The sequence below is a fragment of the Canis lupus genome, chromosome 1, assembly GCF_003254725.2.
Source record: "Canis lupus dingo isolate Sandy chromosome 1, ASM325472v2, whole genome shotgun sequence".
Lineage (NCBI taxonomy): Eukaryota > Metazoa > Chordata > Mammalia > Carnivora > Canidae > Canis > Canis lupus.
Window position 1 is genome coordinate 105,771,293 of NC_064243.1, and position 19,862 is coordinate 105,791,154.

The window sequence follows — 19,862 nt, forward strand, 5'->3', positions numbered from 1 at the left end:
TACCCGCCACATCCATTAGAAAATCCTGTTCATTTTATTTTCATAATATATCCAAAAAGAAGTCTCCACTCTCTCTGGTTTGAGTCAGCATCACTTCCTGCCTGGAATAGCCAGCAATGCCCTTCTCCATCTCTGTGTTGTTGTTGGGACCCACTCTGGCTGGTCCTGAGCAAAATAATCTTGGGGATCTTATTGAAAGGAAAGTTCAATCATATCTCTGCTCTCCTCAAAGGCTTCCAGATTCTTGCATGTTCTGCACGGCTCACATAGTCTGCACCAGGAGAACATCTGCACTCTATCTATGAGGTTTGCACTCCCACCACTGTGTCTCCACCCCCATGAGGTCACCACTTCCTCGGGGTTTCCACACCTTCCTTAGTCCGCACCACCTTGGGTCAGCACCATTGTCCCAGCATCCCCACCTTGCACTCCTGTGCAGTCAACTTCAACCTCTTGTGTTCACAGCACAGCAGAACTGCTCCCACCTCAGAGCTACGTCACTTACTATTTCCCATTTTCCATTTCTTGGGATAGTTGTCTCTCAGGCAAATACAGAACCTGGTGTGTCAACTGCTTTCAAGTTGTTACTTAAATGTCACCTCCTCATTCTCTTGGTTACAGAATATGGTCATGAGCTGCTAAGTCTGCATAGTTTATCTGCAAACTCATATTCTACTTAATGTGCTCTAATATAATTTCTTATTTATTTCTCTTGATTTCTTTTCTCCAGAATGACAGGCCTTGATGACAGACTTTTTGATGTGTTCACTGAAGCCCCCCATCATCTACAGCAAGGTGGTACATAGTAGGTGTTCAATAGTACTTGTTGAAGGAGTCTATAAATAACCGGATATTGCTTCACTCAAAACCATTTGACACACACACACACACACACACACAAACACACACACAGAGCTAGGTGGCACTTAAGACTGAGCTTGAAGATGATTAGGACTTGGAGATGCAGGATTTGAGAGGGAAGAGAACTTCAGGAGAAGGAAAGGCACATGCAGTCTCGGGTCAGGAAAACCCTTAGCCTGGCTTGTTGTGGAGACATTGCAAGATGCAGGGAGAGGTAGAGATCTGGGTGGAGGGTCCAGTGGAGAATGAACCAAGCCCGGCCTTCAAATCCAGCCTGTTTGCACCTCATTCTTGGCCCTGAGGAGGAATCATAGCTGTTCATGATGGGGAGGAAGTGGACGCTAAACGTCTTCCAAGGCTCAGTGTGTTGAGAGAGAGGGAGGCAGGAGGCACGTGGAAGAGAGGAGGCCACAGGAATAAGCAGGGTCAGGATGGGGAGGAGACCAGCATCAGGATAGGAGGGAGGATGGGTAAGATTGAGTGAGGTACTGGATCAGGCAGAAAGGCGGGAGGTCGCGGTGGAGAGCCACACCCCGGTTCTGGTCTTAGAGATGGGGGCCAGGTCAGCCATGTGAGGGAAACCCAGCAGAGAAGTGGGCTTGGGAGGAATGTGGCAGCTCAGCTCTGGCCATGCTGAGTGGAACAATCCTGGGGCCATCCTGGGGGAGGTGTTGGTGGGATGTTGGATGGTGAGCTGCCCACATCGCTCAGCTGAGGGATTAACTGGGGATGGTATTTGCCTCCTCCATGCCCCCTGCAGGCCTGGCTGTCTCCTTCCTGAGGAACCTCAGTCTGAGAGAAGAGACCAGGGTCTTTTAGTCTACCTGTGGTGGTGCAGGGTGAACTGACTCACCCGTGTTCCCAGTTAAGGGGTTGGAAGTGAGTGATTGAGGTAGGAGAGGGCAGGTCTGGTCCCACAGATCACCTTGAGCCCAGCAGGCTCATTCCATATGCACACTCAGTGGAATCATCTCCCCTGGTGGGCCTCCTGCCTGCCCTGCTTTCTGACCTGTTCAGTCCCTCCTCACTGGTTCTGGGACTCAGCCACATGTCCCCGCCCTCCCCATGCCTCCCCTTTCCTTGGGGCGCTGCTCACATGAGGATGATGAAGCAGAGGAGGAAGAGCAGGGTCTTGACAGCCACTTCCCCAATGACCACCAGAAGCACCTCTGCCACAGGCCCATATTTTTCTGTAGGGATATGGGACGAGGACAGATTCAGGTGCTTGAACACAACCCTGTGTCCTTCACTCCTAACATGGCTCTGGACATTTTTTTTCTCCAGGACTTCCTGCATCACTGGATGTGGGACTACCTGTGCCTGGGCCCTCACCCTACCCCATGCACTGTCCTTCCAGCAGTAGGCCTGGACAAATATGCATAAGTTGCACCTCATCAGAATGAATCCTTATATTTGCCTATTGATCATGTTGAGAAAGTTTGAAGGCAGCCTATGTAGGGAGAGAAAATATTTGCCAATCATAGATCTGATTAGGGCATAGTATCCAGCACAAATAAAGAACACTTACAACTCAACAACAAAAAGACAATCAATCCATTTTAAAAATGGGCAAATGTGGGCACCTGTGGGACTCTAAATTCTGACTCTTGTTTTTGGCTAAGGTCATGATCTCTGGGTGGTGAGATCGAGGTCCATGTCAAACTCCACACTTAAGATTCTTCCTTTCCCTCTGCCCTTCCCCATTCCTGTTCTCTCTCTCTCTCAAATAAATAAATCTTTAAAAGAAAATGGGCAAAGGACTTTAAAAGTTTCTCCAGAGAAGATATACAAAGGACAAATACATCCATGTAAGAATGAACGACATCATTAGGCATTATGTAAGTGCAAATCAGACCACACTGAGATAATCATTCATACCCACTGGTAGACTATAATTATTTTTTAATTTTTAATTTTTATTTATTTTTTAAAAAGATTTTATTTATTTATTCATGAGAGACACAGAGAGAAAGAGAGAGGCAGAGACACAGGCAGAGGGAGAAGCAGGCTCCATCAGGGGAGCCTGACATGGGACTCGATCCCGGGTCTTCAGGGTCATACCCTGGGCTGAAGGTGGTGCTAAACCACTGAGCCACCGGGCTTCCCAGGCTGTAATTATTTTTAAACGGATAGTAAGAGTGTTGGAAAGAATGTATAGAAATTGGAACCCTGGAGGAGAGGCAAGATGGCGGAAGAGTAGGGTCCCCAAGTCACCTGTCCCCACCAAATTACCTAGATAACCTTCAAATCATCCTGAAAATCTATGAATTCGCCCTGAGATTTAAAGAGAGACCAGCTGGAATGCTACAGTGAGAAGAGTTCGTGCTTCTATCAAGGTAGGAAGACGGAGGGAAAAAGAAATAAAGAAACAAAAGGCCTCCAAAGGGGAGGGGCCCCAGCGAGGAGCCGGGCTAAGGCCGGGGCGAGTGTCCCCAGGACAGGAGAGCCCCGTCCCGGAGACGCAGGAGCTGCACCAACCTTCCCGGGGGGAAAGGGGCTCACAGGGAGTTGGAGCAGGACCCAGGAGGGCGGGGATGCCCTCGGGCTCCCTGGGACAGTAACAGACACCTGCGCCGCGAGGAGAGTGCGCCGAGCTCCCTAAGGGCTGCAGCGCGCACGGCTGGACCCGGGAGCAGCTCGGAGGGGCTCGGGCGGCGGCTCCGCGGAGGGGGCTGCGGGGCGGGAGCGCGAATCCAACAGCGCAGGCTGGGAGCACAGGGCGCCGGGGACACAGCCCGGGATCCGGCCTCCTCCCGGGACAGGCAGAGGCCGGGAGGGCCCAGGACAGCGAGGATGCCCCTGCCCCGAGCTGAGCAGATCAGCAGCCCCGCCCCGGAGCCTCCAGGCCCCACGGTTGTTCCTCCTGGGGCCTCACGGTTGTTCCTCCTGGGGCCTCACGGGGTAAACAACCCCCACTGAGCCCTGCACCAGGCTGGGGGCAGAGCAGCTCCCCCAAGTGCTAACACCTGAAAATCAGCAAGGCAGGCCCCTCCCCCAGAAGACCAGCTAGACGGACAAGTTCCAGGGGAAGTCAAGGGACTTAAAGTATACAGAATCAGAAGATACTCCCCCGTGTTTTTGTTTGTTTGTTTGTTTGTTTGTTTTTTTGCTTTTTGATTTGTTTGCTTCCCTCACCCCCTTTTTTTCCTTTCTTTCTTTTTCTTTTTTAAATTTTTTCTTCCTTTTTTCTTTTTTCTTTTTTCTTTCCTTCTTTCTCTCCTCTCTTTTTCTCCTTTTCCCAATACAACTTGTTCTTGGCCACTCTGCAGTGAGCAAAATGACTAGAAGGAAAACCTCACCTCAAAAGAAAGAATCAGAAACAGTCCTCTCTCCCACACAGTTACAAAATCTGGATTACAATTCAATGTCAGAAAGCCAATTCAGAAGCACTATTATACAGCTACTCGTGGCTCTAGAAAAAAGCATAAAGGACTCAAGAGACTTCATGACTGCAGAATTTAGATACAATCAGACAGAAATTAAAAATCAATTGAATGAGATGCAATCCAAACTAGAAGTCCTAACGACGAGGGTTAATGAGGTGGAAGAACGAGTGAGTGACATAGAAGACAAGTTGATGGCAAAGAGGGAAACTGAGGAAAAAAGAGACAATTAAAAGACCATGAAGATAGATTAAGGGAAATAAACGACAGCCTGAGGAAGAAAAACCTACGTTTAATTGGGGTTCCCCAGGGCTCGGAAAGGGACAGAGGGCCAGAATATGTATTTGAACAAATCATAGCTGAAAACTTTCCTAATCTGGGAAGGGAAACAGGCATTCCTGGGAAGGGATCCAGGAAATAGAGAGATCCCCTCTAAAATCAATAAAAACCGTTCAACACCTTGACATTTAATAGTTAAGCTTGCCAATTCCAAAGATAAAGAGAAGATCCTTAAAGCAGCAAGAGACAAGAAATTCCTGACTTTTATGGGGAGGAGTATTAGGGTAACAGCAGACCTCTCCACAGAGACCTGGCAGGCCAGAAAGGGCTGGCAGGATATATTCAGGGTCCTAAATGAGAAGAACATGCAACCAAGAATACTTTATCCAGCAAGGCTCTCATTCAAAATGGAAGGAGAGATAAAGAGCTTCCAAGACAGGCAGGAACTGAAAGAATATGTGACCTCCAAACCAGCTTAATGACCCCATCAAAAGGCGCAGGGTTTCAGATTGGATAAAAAAGCAGGACCCATCTATTTGCTGTCTACAAGAGACTCATTTTAGACAGAAGGACACCTACAGCCTGAAAATAAAAGTTTGGAGAACCATTTACCATTCAAAAGGTCCTCAAAAGAAAGCAGGGGCAGCCATACTTATATCAGATAAACTAAAATTTACCCCTAAGACTGTAGTGAGAGATGAAGAGGGGGCACTATATCATACTTAAAGGATCTATCCAACAAGAGGACTTAACAATCCTCAATATATATGCCCCGAATGTGGGAGCTCCCAAATATATCAATCAATTAATAACCAAAGTGAAGAAATACTTAGATAATAATAATACACTTATACTTGGTGACTTCAATCTAGCTCTTTCTATACTTGATAGGTCTTCTAAGCACAACATCTTCAAAGAAACGAGAACTTTAAATGATACACTGGACCAGATGGATTTCACAGATATCTACAGAACTTTACATCCAAACTCAACTGAATACACATTCTTCTCAAGTGCACATGGAACTTTCTCCAAAATAGACCACATACTGGATCACAAATCGGGTCTGAACCGATACCAAAAGATTGGGATCGTCCCCTGCATATTCTCAGACCATAATGCCTTGAAATTAGAACTAAATCACAACAAGAAGTTTGGAAGGACCTCAAACACATGGAGGTTAAGGACCATCCTGCTAAAAGATGAGAGGGTCAACCAGGAAATTAAGGAAAAATTAAAAAGATTCATGGAAACTAATGAGAATGAAGATACAACCGTTCAAAATCTTTGGGATGCAGCAAAAGCAGTCCTAAGGGGGAAATACATTGCAATACAAGCATCCGTTCAAAAACTGGAAAGAACTCAAATACAAAAACTAACCTTACACATAAAGGAACTAGAGAAAAAACAGCAAATAGATCCTACACTCAGCAGAAGAAGAGAGTTAATAAAGATTCGAGCAGGACTCAACGAAATCGAGACCAGAAGAACTGTGGAACAGATCAACAGAACCAGGAGTTGGTTCTTTGAAAGAATTAATAAGATAGATAAACCATTAGCCAGCCTTATTAAAAAGAAGAGAGAGAAGACTCAAATTAATAAAATCATGAATGAGAAAGGAGAGATCACTACCAACACCAAGGAAATACAAACGATTTTAAAAACATATTATGAACAGCTATACGCCAATAAATTAGGCAATCTAGAAGAAATGGACGCATTCCTGGAAAGCCACAAACTACCAAAACTGGAACTGGAAGAAATGAAAAACCTGAACAGGCCAATAACCAGGGAGGAAATTGAAGCAGTCATCAAAAACCTCCCAAGACACAAGAGTCCAGGGCCAGATGGCTTCCCAGGGGAATTCTATCAAACGTTTAAAGAAGAAACCATACCTATTATACTAAAGCTGTTTGGAAAGATAGAAAGAGATGGAGTACTTCCAAATTCGTTCTATGAGGCCAGCATCACCTTAATTCCAAAACCAGACAAAGACCCCACCAAAAAGGAGAATTACAGACCAATATCCCTGATGAACATGGATGCAAAAATTCTCAACAAGATACTAGCCAACAGGATCCAACAGTACATTAAGAAAATTATTCACCATGACCAAGTAGGATTTATCCCCGGGACACAAGGCTGGTTCAACACTCGTAAAACAATCAATGTGATTCATCATATCAGCAAGAGAAAAACCAAGAACCATGTTATCCTCTCATTAGATGCAGAGAAAGCATTTGACAAAATACAGCATCCATTCCTGATCAAAACTCTTCAGAGTGTAGGGATAGAGGGAACATTCCTCGACATCTTAAAAGCCATCTACAAAAAACCCACAGCAAATATCATTCTCAATGGGGAAGCACTGGGAGCCTTTTCCCTAAGATCAGGAACAAGACAGGGATGTCCACTCTCACCACTGCTATTCAACATAGTACTGGAAGTCCTAGCCTCAGCAATCAGACAACAAAAAGACATTAAAGTCATTCGAATTGGCAAAGAAGAAGTCAAACTCTCCCTCTTCGCCAATGACATGATACTCTACATAGAAAACCCAAAAGCCTCCACCCCAAGATAGCTAGAGCGTGGCAGGATACAAAATCAATGCCCAGAAATCAGTGGCATTTCTATACACTAACAATGAGACTGAAGAAAGAGAAATTAAGGAGTCAATCCCATTTACAATAGCACCCAAAAGCATAAGATACCTAGGAATAAACCTAACCAAAGAGGTAAAGGATCTATACCCTAAAAACTATAGAACACTTCTGAAAGAAATTGAGGAAGACACAAAGAGATGGAAAAATATTCCATGCTCACAGATTGGAAGAATTAATATTGTGAAAATGTCAATGTTACCCAGGGCAGTTTACACGTTTAATGCAATCCCTATCAAAATACCATGGACTTTCTTCAGAGAGTTAGAACAAATTATTTTAAGATTTGTGTGGAATCAGAAAAGACCCCGAATAGCCAGGGGAATATTGAAAAAGAAAACAATAGCTGGGGGCATCACAATGCCAGATTTCAGGTTGTACTACAAAGCTGTGGTCATCAAGACCGTGTGGTACTGGCACAAAAACAGACACATAGATCAGTGGAACAGAATAGAGAATCCAGAAGTGGACCCTGAACTTTATGGTCAACTAATATTCGATAAAGGAGGAAGGACTATCCATTGGAAGAAAGACAGTCTCTTCAATAAATGGTGCTGGGAAAATTGGACATCCACATGCAGAAGAATGAAACTGGACCACTCTCTTGCACCATACACAAAGATAAACTCAAAATGGATGAAAGATCTAAATGTGAGACAAGATTCCATCAAAATCCTAGAGGAGAACACAGGGAACACCCTTTTTGAACTCAGCCACAGTAACTTCTTGCAAGATACATCCACGAAGGCAAAAGAAACAAAAGCAAAAATGAACTATTGGGACTTCATCAAGATAAGAAGCTTTTGCACAGCAAAGGATACAGTCAACAAAACTCAAAGACAACCTACAGAGTGGGAGAAGATATTTGCAAATGACGCATCAGATAAAGGGCTAGTTTCCAAGATCTATAAAGAACTTATTAAACTCAACACCAAAGAAACAAACTATCCAATCATGAAATGGGCAAAAGACATGAAGAGAAATCTCTCAGAGGAAGACATAGACATGGCCAACATGCACATGAGAAAATGCTCTGCATCAGTTGCCATCAGGGAAATACAAATCAAAACCACAATGAGATACCACCTCACACCAGTGAGAATGGGGAAAATTAACAAGGCAGGAAACCACAAATGTTGGAGAGGATGTGGAGAAAAGGGAACCCTCTTACTCTGTTGGTGGGAATGTGAACTGGTGCAGCCACTCTGGAAAACTGTGTGGAGGTTCCTCAAAGAGTTAAAAATAGACCTGCTCTACGACCCAGCAATTGCACTGCTTGGGGATTTACCCCAAAGATACAGAAGCAATGAAATGCCGGGACACCTGCACCCCGATGTTTATAGCAGCAATGTCCACAATAGCCAAACTGTGGAAGGAGCCTCGGTGTCCGTCGAAAGATGAATGGATAAAGAAGATGTGCTTTATGTATACAATGGAATATTCCTCAGCCATTAGAAATGACAAATACCCACCATTTGCTTCAACGTGGATGGAACTGGAGGGTATTATGCCGAGTGAAGTAAGTCAATCGGAGAAGGACAAACATTATATGTTCTCATTCATTTGGGGAATATAAATAATAGCGAAAGGGAATATAAGGGAAGGGAGAAGAAATGTGTGGGAAATATCAGAAAGGGAGACAGAACATAAAGACTCCTAACTCTGGGAAACGAACTAGGGGTGGTGGAAGGGGAGGATGGCGGGGGGTGGGGGTGAATGGGTGACAGGCACTGAGGGGGGCACTTGACGGGATGAGCACTGGGTGTTATTCTGTATGTTGGTAAATTGAACACCAATAAAAAATAAATTTATTAAAAAAAAAAGGAAATTGGAACCCTCACACACTGCTGGTGGGAATATAAAATGGTGCTGCCACTGTGGGAAACAGTCTGATATTATCCTCAAAAAATGAAAACATAGAAACTACCCTGTGGCCCAGCATTTCCATTTTTGGACATATGCCCAAGAGAACTGAAAAAAAAAAAGCTCAAACAAAAAAACACATCCTCTAGTGTTCATAGTAGCATTATCATAACCCCAAAAGGAAACCACCCAAATGTCCATTGATTGATAAATAGATGAACAGAATGTGGTACATCCATACAATAAACAATATCCAGACAGGGGTGCCTGGGAGGCTCAATTGGTTAAGCGTCTGCCTTTGGCTCAGGTCATGATCCTGTGGCTCCTGGATCCAGTCTTGCATTGGCTCCTTGCTCAGTGGGGAGTCTACTTTTCCTTCTCCCTCTGCCTCTTCCCCTGCTCCTCTCTCTCTCTCTCTCAAATAAATACTCTTTAAAAAAATAAAAATAAATTCAAAAAGTAGTACCCAGACAAAAAGGAATTAGACTCATACATGCTGTATGGATGATCCTTGAAAACATTTTGTTAAAATGAGGGAAGCCGGGGATCCCTGGGTGGCTCAGCAGTTTGGCGCCTGCCTTTGGTCCAGGGCATGATCCTGGAGTCTCAGTATTGAGTCCCGCATCGGGCTCCCTGCGTGGAGCCTGCTTCTCCCTCTGCCTGTGTCTCTGCCTCTCTCTCTCTCTCTCTATGTCTATCATGAATAAATAAATAAAATCTTTTTAAAAAAATGAGGGAAGCCATACACAAAAGACCACAATTCGTGGGATTTCATTTAGCTCACATACCCCCAGTAGGCAAATCCACAGAGATAGAAGGCAGATGAGTGATTGCAGGGGGTCAAGAGAAGGAGGAATGGACAGTTACTGCCTAACAGGATTGGGGTTTCCTATTAGGGGTGATGACAATGAAAGGTGGATGGAATCAGGTAGTGGTGATGGCCAACATTGTGAATCTACTAAGAACCACCTATTGTGCTTTTTTAAAATGGCTAAAATGGCCAATTTTCTTTGAGGTGAATTTTTCCTCAAATAACATTAATGCATATGCATAAGAAATACCATAGGAAATATCAGTTCCCACCTGGTACTGGCAAAGATCAGCACTTTCATCCCATGCAGGTTTGGTGAACACACACACTTTGAGGCCTGGCTGCTGGGAACACAAACTTGTTCACTCTCTGCAGAGAAAACTTGGCCCCATCTCTCCAGATTAGAAAGAACCTGTGATCCAGCTATTTTGGATTTAGGAATGTATCCCAGAGACAAATGCACACACATGGAATGAGATGCAACATTGTCAATTGCAGTATTGCAGTGCTTCTGTTGATACAATAAAATGAATGCCACGATTTTCCATTAGGAGAGGATGCACACAGAAGCAGAATCCATCCATGGGAAGGAATAGTGCACAGCCATGGAGAAGATTGAGGATGGTCTGTACTACTGATATCAAAGGACCCCCCAGATCCACTAGGGGGAACACACCAAGGCTTAAGAGTAGCTATGGACACTTGTCACTTCCTGGGAGGGTCTGGGCATCTGAGGACAGACTCTACTGTGAATTTTTAATGTTTGTCCATGTGAATATATTATCTGTTCACAAGTACTAAATAAGCAATTGTTAGGGAGAATAAAAGATGGGGAAGCAGGAGTCATCAGGAGATGCATGATGAGGGGCCTCCAGAGGCAGATCTGCCTGGTGCATGTTGTCCTGTTCTCCTGATAACGTGGGGTGTAGGGGGGAATACAGAAGTGAGTGAGGCAATGGCTGAAGGGGACAGCTGCCCACAGGGACAAGGGGGCTGGGGAGGGAGAGTAAACACAGGGTTCACCTGCAGGGGATCCTGGTCACCAGAGTGAGTCCAGAAAGAGGCAGGGGCCCAGCTTTGCCCTGAGCTTTGAAGAAGCCCCACTCCCTATACCCCAGGAAGACACTCCTTACCTGTGCTATGTCCCAAGCAGACATTAGTTGTTGGGTTCTGTGGGACACCTACTATGGGAAGAGGAGATTTCCCTCTTTAGTGGGGTGGAGTTATGTAAGATACATGTGGGCATCTCCCTCACCCCAGAAACATCAGAAACACAGAAGGAACAGTGCTTGTGTCCTTACAAGTCAACACTCAACCAGGCATCCAGGACTAAAGCACCAGGCATCTTGAGGTTGGCCTTCCCTCAATTCATCCCTAACATACCCAGTTGGTCCTGGCTCTGTACTCACAGATGACATTGAGCTGGATGGTCCTTTCCACCATCACACCAACTGCAGGGAACTGCACCTGACAGGTAAGGTTGGTGCCATGGTCCTGGGGCCTGGGGATGAGGGTGAGCACTGAGGAGAGGTGGGTCCTGGGGCCCAGGGAAGTAAGGGCAGCTGACATTCAGGATAAGATGGTGGGGATGTGCTCTGCTCACAGGCCCAGGGCACAGAGCAGGTCAGGTTCCTGGAGTAGTCACACTCCAGGGTCCCTGGTAGAGGATGTCAGGTGTATGGGTCAGGGCTGTGAGGAGATGGGGAGACATGGGAATCAGAAGGAGGTTTGAGGTGAGGCCCTGAGAGAAGCCCCAGGCTTGGTCCAGCTCCTGCCTCTGAGCCCCAACATGGGTTACCTCTAGCCTTTCCCAGGAAGAGTGTCCCATCCTGGCTCTGTCCTGGGATCCAGTCCTTCCCTTGTGGCCTCCTGTGGAATCTGTTCCTTACCGGTCAGATGCACAGTAAGCTGGTTGTGTAGGTAATTATATATCACATAAGAACTTTTCTCCACCCTAAAGAAGTATGTCCCTGAGTCCCTTCTCTGTGCATCTCTGATCTCCAGGGATCCGCTGTAGGCCTGAGGTCCCTGCGGGGGTGGAATTGGCCCTGGGTCCCCTCCTGCACTTTTCAATTCCGATTTTTTTTTTTTTTTTTTTTTTTTTGTGGCCACTGGAGCATCCTGGAATGGAAGGGCCCCTTCTCAGAACCAGTAGCCATGAACGGAGTCATAGTCAGTCCAGCCATCTTGGGGTAGAAGATATTGCAGGCCTGGAGATACAGGCCCTCCTGCACCATCGGGGACTCCTGAACTTGCAGCCAGTATCTAGAATCCTGAACTGGGCGTCCTGCAAGGAAGGTCAGCAGCAGTCACCCTCTGCCAGGCCTCTTTCCCTCAGCCCACTCACCTGCCCACAGCAGGAACAGCAGCAGCACCTTTGAGATGGAGGGTATGTGGGCTTCCTGGGGGTGAAGGAGAGGTGGAAGGCAGTGGGAGAGGTGCTGGGGAGGACCCATGGGAGGCTGGGGAGGAGCCTGAGTCCTGGTGATTCTCAGAAGAGCAATTGCAGCCCCAGATCTCACCCCCTCTCTGCACAGAGTTGGGCATATTCCCCAGCCAGAGACCCAGGAGACCCCCTCCCCAGGGAGGAGAGACCAGGAAAAGACCCTGTGTCCTGCCCGCATATTTCTACACTTCCTTCCAGCACCAGAGCCTGGACCAGGGATGTGCATCTTGCCCATCAGGCCTCAAATTTACTGGAGGCCTGTCCTGAAGGCAGGGGGAAGGGGAACACAGCAGATGTGTCTGAGACCCCCAAAGCATGAGAGAGGGTTAGGTGGGTGCTCTGAGTCCTGCTGTCCAAACTGTGGTACCACTGGTGTCCTCCACATGCTCTGGGGAAATGGTCACTTCCTGGCCTGGGCTGAGTTAGCCACTATGGTGTTTGGACCTGAAATTCTTAAACAGGGGTGTCTGCCTGCCCTACCCGCACCCCCACCTTTGGAGGGCCATTTGTCAGTGTCTGGACATATCTGATCATCACAGCTTGGGAGGAGGGTGTGTCTGGCATCTAGTGGGTTGAGACTAGGGAAGCTTCTAAACCTCCTCTGATGCACAGGATGGCCCCTAAAATCATGCAGCTCCAAGGTTCAAAAGTGCTGAAGTTGAGAGAGCCCAGTTGAGAGCTGAAAGGCAGTCAGTTTTTCCAGATATGGGATCTTGGAGATTCTGCGTGGGGGTCCAACCCATGAAAGATGAGGAAAGGTCTTGGGCACAGAGTGGGTGTCTGCTCTGTGTTGGGGCTGGAGGCATAGAGGAGACTCAGAAGAGCCGGTCCATGTACTTGAGATGATCCCCATCCAGGGGAGAGACATACAGTCTATAGGCATCTGCTTGGTAGAGACTAGGAGGGCAGAGACAGGCTGGGGCCATGGGGCTGGACGCTCTGTTGGCGAGTACTTTGGGGCACAAGTGAACAGAGTGGACATGGCCTGCACTCTCAGGGGACAGGAAGGAAGATTCCCAGCAATAGGACACTGCCATGGGCCCAAGAGCAAGGCAGAGGCAAATCAGGCCCAGCAGTAGGAAGAGCTGTTTGCACCTCCCTGTGGTGGTCCTCCTGCTCTTGCATCCGGTGGCACTTCCCCACACCCTCAAGGGCCTCTGGGTCTTCTCTCATTTCCCACTCCCTTACTCCTGCCTTGCCATGTGGTCTTCCCGCCAGGCCTGGGGGAGGCCATGCCTGCACCCACTGGAGGAGTTAGCTTCAGGCAGTGCAGATGCCTAGCTGCCTTCCAGACTTGTGGCTGCTCTGCTCCTTGCCATCAGCTCTTTGACTTCCCTCGTGGGGAGACCGGCTTGTCCATTCCACCACATTCTACTGGATACGCCTGTGAGCCCAGTGCTGTGCTATGCTGGGGCTGGGAGGTGAACAGACAGACTCTAACCTCAAGGAGCCCCCAATCCTGCCTGACTGGGCTATCATGAGGTGAGGTGCAGGGGGTGTTCGAATCCTTCCCATGGATGGCTCAGGGAGACTGCATGGAGGATGGGATCTTCAGCTGCTGTCACTCCTCCCTGTCCTTCTCATGTCATCCTTTCCCACATCTCTCATTCCCAGGACCTCTGTGCCCTAGCCACAAGCTGGACAGACCCCAGGCCCTTCCCTTGAGGCCCCATCACCTCTAGGATCCAGGATCCCAAGCACAGGCATCACACATACCCCTGTCCTGGTGACAGCAACATAGAAAACAAGACAAACAGTTGGTCTGTGTCCCTGGGAATGCCCGAGGCTGAACCTGAGAATAAAGTTGAGCTGTTGGGTCTTGTCCCAGCTGAGCTGGAGGTCACCTGCGTGGAGTTACCTCTGTCCCTCCTACCATCCTCTCTCATACCTGCTGGGAGGCGCATCCCAGGGACCAGCTTCCTGAAACTCTGCTAGTAGAGTCAGGGAGACCCGAGTGCCCAGTAGATGCCATGCTCAGTGAGTGATTCCCCTCTGTCTCCAGCTCCTACCCTGGACATCGAGGGCTGGGAGCAGCTCAGGTGTGGCCCTCCAGGACCTTTTAGTGACTCCCTCTTCACCCCTTGGTGAGGGAGGTTTTCCTTATGGATGCTTTCGCTTCAGGCAACACCTCCTCTTGTCCACCCTCACACGTGTGGGCTCTTTCTCTTGCTTTTCACATGCTCTCGGCAGCCTGTACATGTGCGTCCAGATCTGCCCGACAACATGCTGAGTCGTATCTATTCTGCAGTTGGAAGAGCAATTTGTGTTTCTGTGTTAATGTAGGAAATGGTCTTGTATTAGGTTTTGTTACAAAATATCCTGTGGAACCTGTAATCAAAAGCTGTCCTCTCTCTGTGCAGAAGTTGCTGGAATGGTGCTTTTAAGAAACCTCCCATCCAGTGCTGAGCAAACCAAAACAGAACCTGCCCTAAAATCTCAGCACACCAACAGAGGAGGAAGAGGTGTGTTCTTGACTGAGGAGGAAGAGGTGTGTTCTTAACTGTTCTTGACTGACTGCTGAGACCATCTTCCTGTGGAAATCTGCAGAGGCAGAATTGGAGGCTGTGGCCACCAGGTGACAGTAGCGATTCCTCAAATTTCCTCGTTTAAACTAAAAGACTAAAGGGATTAGGTGAAAAGTCGTCTGAGATTTTTGTGATCCCAAGGAAGTAGTCCAGTTGACTGAGGGAAGCGTGTTAATGTGAGCATTGGTGTCAACTAATTACTGTGCTAAATGTTTTACCTGTAATACATCCTTTGAGCCCCATGTAGACCTGCTGAGGTCTGTAGTAATGATCCCTTTCAATTTTATAAGCAACAATGAGGTTCATAGATGTGATATTCTTTCCTTTTTTTTTTTTTAAGACAGATCTATTGAGGTACAATTGCTGTACAGAAAAATGGCACATATTTAATGTAGGCAATTTGATGAGTTTGAACTTATGCGTTGCACCTGTAAAATCATGACCACAATCCTGGTTACAAACATGTCCATCACAACTTAAAGTTTCCCTGTGCCTTTTTTTGCTTTTTTTGTTTTGTTTTGTTTGTTTGCTGTTGTAGTAAGAAAACTTAACATGAGATCTACCCTCTTAACAAATTTGTTAAGTGCACAATACAGTATTAGTAGCTACAGTCACTATGCAGAACAGCTGATCCATCCTGCTACCTTTTTATCTTTTGACCCATAGCTCCAGGCCCTGACAACCACCACAATACTCTCTGCTCCTATGAGCTCAACAACTTTAGATACTTCACTTAAGTACAATTGTGGAGTATTTGTCCTTCTGCCATTGGCTTATTCCATTTAGTATAAGGCCTTAGCAGAAAATGCATAAGGGAGTGCTTCAGGTTGTGAGACCATCCGCGTGAGCCTATGGAAGTATAAAACTCACTGGGAATGGCAGGTACACAGACAAATATGGAACACGGAAACTCTAATGGCTGCATATGAATCACTTTTAATTTTAGTATAAAAGTGAAAAGACAAAAGTGTTAAGAATAACTATAACTACAACAATTTGTTAATGGATACGTAATATGAAAAGACATAAATTGTGACATCAACAATATAAAGTGTTGGGGCGTTCAAGTGTAGAGTTTTATGTACAATTAAGTTAAGCTGTGATCAGGTTATGACAGACTGTCACAACATTTAGATATTTCATGATGTTGCTTCTGGAGAACAGATCACACTCCTCTTGGAGCCAGGCTTGAATTCATCTTCCTGTCTCTAAATTGTTTTTTTTTTTTAAACTGTATACTCCAAATCCCCAAACCCGCAAATGGAAAATATATAATGGAGGACACAATGTGGATTATTTAATGTGGAGTAATTATTGACTTGACCACCAGGTCTGGGTCTCCTGTCTTATATGTCTTTGCCTCTGAGCTCCCCTACTTTTTTCCCCAAATAAATAAATAATAAATAAATTGGAGTGTGAACCTAGGGAGGGGTAGAAGGGGAGGGAGAGAGAAAAAATCAAGCAGACTCCCTGCTGAGTGAGGAGCCCAGCTGTGGGCTCTATCTCACAACCCTAAAATCATGACCTGAGATGAAATCAAGAGTCAGACGCTTAACTGATTAAGCCACCCTTTATTATTCAGGACGTAATTTGATTTGGCTTTAGGTGTGACTGGTTCTAGGGTTCCACTGAGAGGCCCTATCACTCTCCTTGCTTTTCTTTGATGGTGTGGTTGCTAATTTTAATCAGCCTGGCTTTTGTTCTCAAAACCATAAAGGTATGAGTTGTGATGTCCAGTCTACACATGAGGATACTAAGGCCTACAGAGATTAGATAATTTTCCTACAGAAACTGGAGTCTCTGCACTTACCCACCACTTCCACGGTGCCCCCTGGTGGTGGTGCATCTCTCTCAACATTCCCTGCCCCATTCTGGTGCCCTGAGCTACTCACCCAGAGAGTTACCCGGATTGCTGCACCAGACACATCTTCCCTCCATCCCCCTCTTTCAACCCATCCACTTTCACACCAGCTGCGCCCTGATTCCTGGCTCCCACCCTGCTACTCAGAAGCCAATCTGTCTGACAGTCTCGCTATACGGGAATGATAAAAGGCAAAAAATTGTTCACTGTTATCACTGTTATTATTACCCATATTATTGCTAATATTATTTTCCCATTTCACTCCCTTCTTCTCTCAGAGCTGATGGGGGGTCCTGCCTCCTATCTTCTCTATCCAGTTCTTGTGGCACCCCCATGAGGATATAGATCAAGATCAGGGTTGCTGCAATTCACAAGTTTGTACCTCCACTTGGTGGTCTGATGTACTTGGGGTGATAGGTTTGCCCACACAGGGCCACAGGGACCAAGCTGGGGGTTGTCAGGGTTTACAGTTCTACAAAGATTCCAGGTTAGCATTCTGTGTGGTCTTCAGGCTTGTAAGCAGGAAGGAGTGGTTGTTTCCTAGTGCCTACTGTGGCCACACTGGGTAGAACCTTGCTCTGGGAGGGGCTGTAATGTTTCACTGTCTTGATAAAAAAGTGCAAGTCTGGGCTCTAGAAAAAGATCAAGGACTCCTTGATGCCGCTCCTCAGGCTGCCACCTGTGCCCAGGTGAGCACTGGGGCAGGCTAAGGGGAGCTATGCCCAGTATTAACATGTCAACATCTGTCAGACTTTGCAGTTTAGGGATTTCACGGGCTGACGATGTAGGAAGTCCACCACTCTTGAATAAAGAGACAGAGTTTCAGATGAGATGCTTCATGTTATGGGGGATCCAGGGTGGAGTGGGTCAGGTCCAGCTCTGGGGTTGGCTTAGGGCATGAGAGTGAGTCTCTGAAGCCCAAAGTTTGTTCCAAGCCTGCAGTTTCCCCCTGAGGGTAGGGGCCTCCTGAGGCTCTCACTGCATTAAATGCTTGGATTCTTGCTGTGGGCTCTGAATGCAACCAGTTCTCCCATATTGGTCCTGACTGATTGGACCAGGCATGACTGGCCAAGTACAGTCTGGAGACAAGGCAGGGACATTCTCCTGCAGTCTCCTGAGTCTTGTATAGACTCAGCACGAAGCTCTGCTGGATAGGGATGCTTCATGTTGGGTGATATCAAATAGATTCAGTCAGAAGGTCTCTGTGCCACAGATTGCTGGTCTTCTCCCATTAATCAACCCCATTTCTCCTTAATAAGGAAAAAAAGGTTAATTAGGATACAAGCCCTTAATTAATGAGATTTATAAGGTAATTTAAGTACCTGCAGATTTTTGTTGTTAGGTCATGTACTTAAAGTGCTTTTTAAAAATTTATGAATGCAGGGGTGCCTGATGGCTCAGTCAGTTAAGCATCTGCCTTCAGTTAAGGTCATGATCCCAGTGTCCTGGGATCAAGCCCCGCATAGGGCTCCTTGCTCAGTGAGGAGCCTGCTTCTCCCTCTACCTCTGCCCGTTACTCCCCCTACTTGTTCTCTCTTTCTCTGTCAAATAAATAAATACAATCTTTAAAATAAATAAACATCTAAATGCAGTTTAAATTCCTTTGCCCCAAAGTTTAGTAAAACATAATAAAAAGATTTTTGATTATGCCCATGGGAATTAACATGTCCTGAAATTTTCTATGTAGGAAGCATTGATGGCAGTCATTTACATATATCACCTTCCTGAAAGCTCACAGGAGCCCTATGGAAAGGAAACATTTCATATCCTCACATTACAGGTGGAGACAGTGAGGCTTATTGAGGAAAATGACTTGGTCTGGGATTCTTTCTTGTAACCAGTGTCTCTGTCCCAACGGCTCTGTGGAGTTAGGGGGCATCCATTTGACCACCTTCACTTTTGACATTCCCCAAGACAACCCTCAGTTTTGATCACTCACTGGAAGGACTCACATAACACACCAGAAGTTATTATCCTTGTGGTTAGGGCTTGTTATAGCTTCAAGATACAGATTACTGTCAGTGAAAGGGAGAAGGGTATGGGAAAGGATCCAGGGTAATCCCAAATGCGGGGCTTCCACTTGTCTTTCCAGTGGAGTCATGAGCACAGATGTGTTAGCTTCTCCCAGCACTGGTGTGTGACAGCATGCTGACCAGGGAAACTCACCTGAGACTTGACATCAGAATTTTTATTGGGGCTCTGTCACATTGATATGATTCACGGCTCACGTAGATGACCTCAGTCTCCAATCTCTTCAGGAGCAGAGCTGATACCATGTGACCCAAAGCCTTCATCTTAATTTCATTTGTGGAATATCTAGTGTGCTCCCAGGCCCCCAGATAAAGACTCTTTTTTTTTTTTTTTTTTTTTTTTTTTTTTTTAGATAAAGACACTCTTATCAGACAGGGCATTCTAAGGACTTAGACATTCTTTCCAGTAGCCAAGGACAAAGTCGGGTGTGTCTGGCTAAGGTTGAATTATTTTTTTTTAAAGATTTTATTTACCTAATCATGAGAGACAGAGAGAGGCAGAGACATAGGCAGAGGGAGAAGCAGACTCCCTGCAGGGAGCCCAATGCAGGACTCACTCCCAGAACCCTGGGATCACAACCTGAGCCAAAGACAGAAGCTCAACCACTGAGCCACCCAGGTGCCTCTAAGGTTAAATTCTTTACCTCAAAAACCCATTTCTGGGACCCATCTAGCTCCACAAATGGTACTGGCCAAAAGTTGTTATACAGCTGTTTGTATAGAAAGAGGAAACATTGAAAGAACCTAAATGCTCCCAAATGGATATTGGTTGAACAAATCAATCCATGGCCAATGCAATGGAATACTATACAGCCATGAACTACAATGAAGATATAAGAGGAAGGGCTTCAAATGAGCTACAAGCAGAAAAACAACTTCATGTATTTTCAGGGGCATCAGCTATAGTCAAACACTAAGGAGGACCAATTAACACTTTCAATGATACATAATGTATTATTTTCCTATTAAAACAAATACAGATGTGTTTTGCAATATGCTGCAAATATTCATATGGGTTTTCAGAACATAGCAGGAGACTTCAGAGATACTGAATAAACCTCTGGACACTCTGAGGTGTGTATTTACCCTCCTCTGACTAAACTTGGGTTTAATATTAGAGAAGCCAAAATAAAGAAGGGTATT

General features: G+C 46.1%; 1 pseudogene; it reads right to left on the reverse strand.

Moving 5' to 3' along the window:
• Positions 1-1,953: 1,953 nt before the first annotated feature.
• Positions 1,954-18,965, reverse strand: LOC112643691 (myeloid cell surface antigen CD33-like; annotated as a pseudogene).
• Between the last annotated feature and the right edge of the window lie 897 nt (positions 18,966-19,862).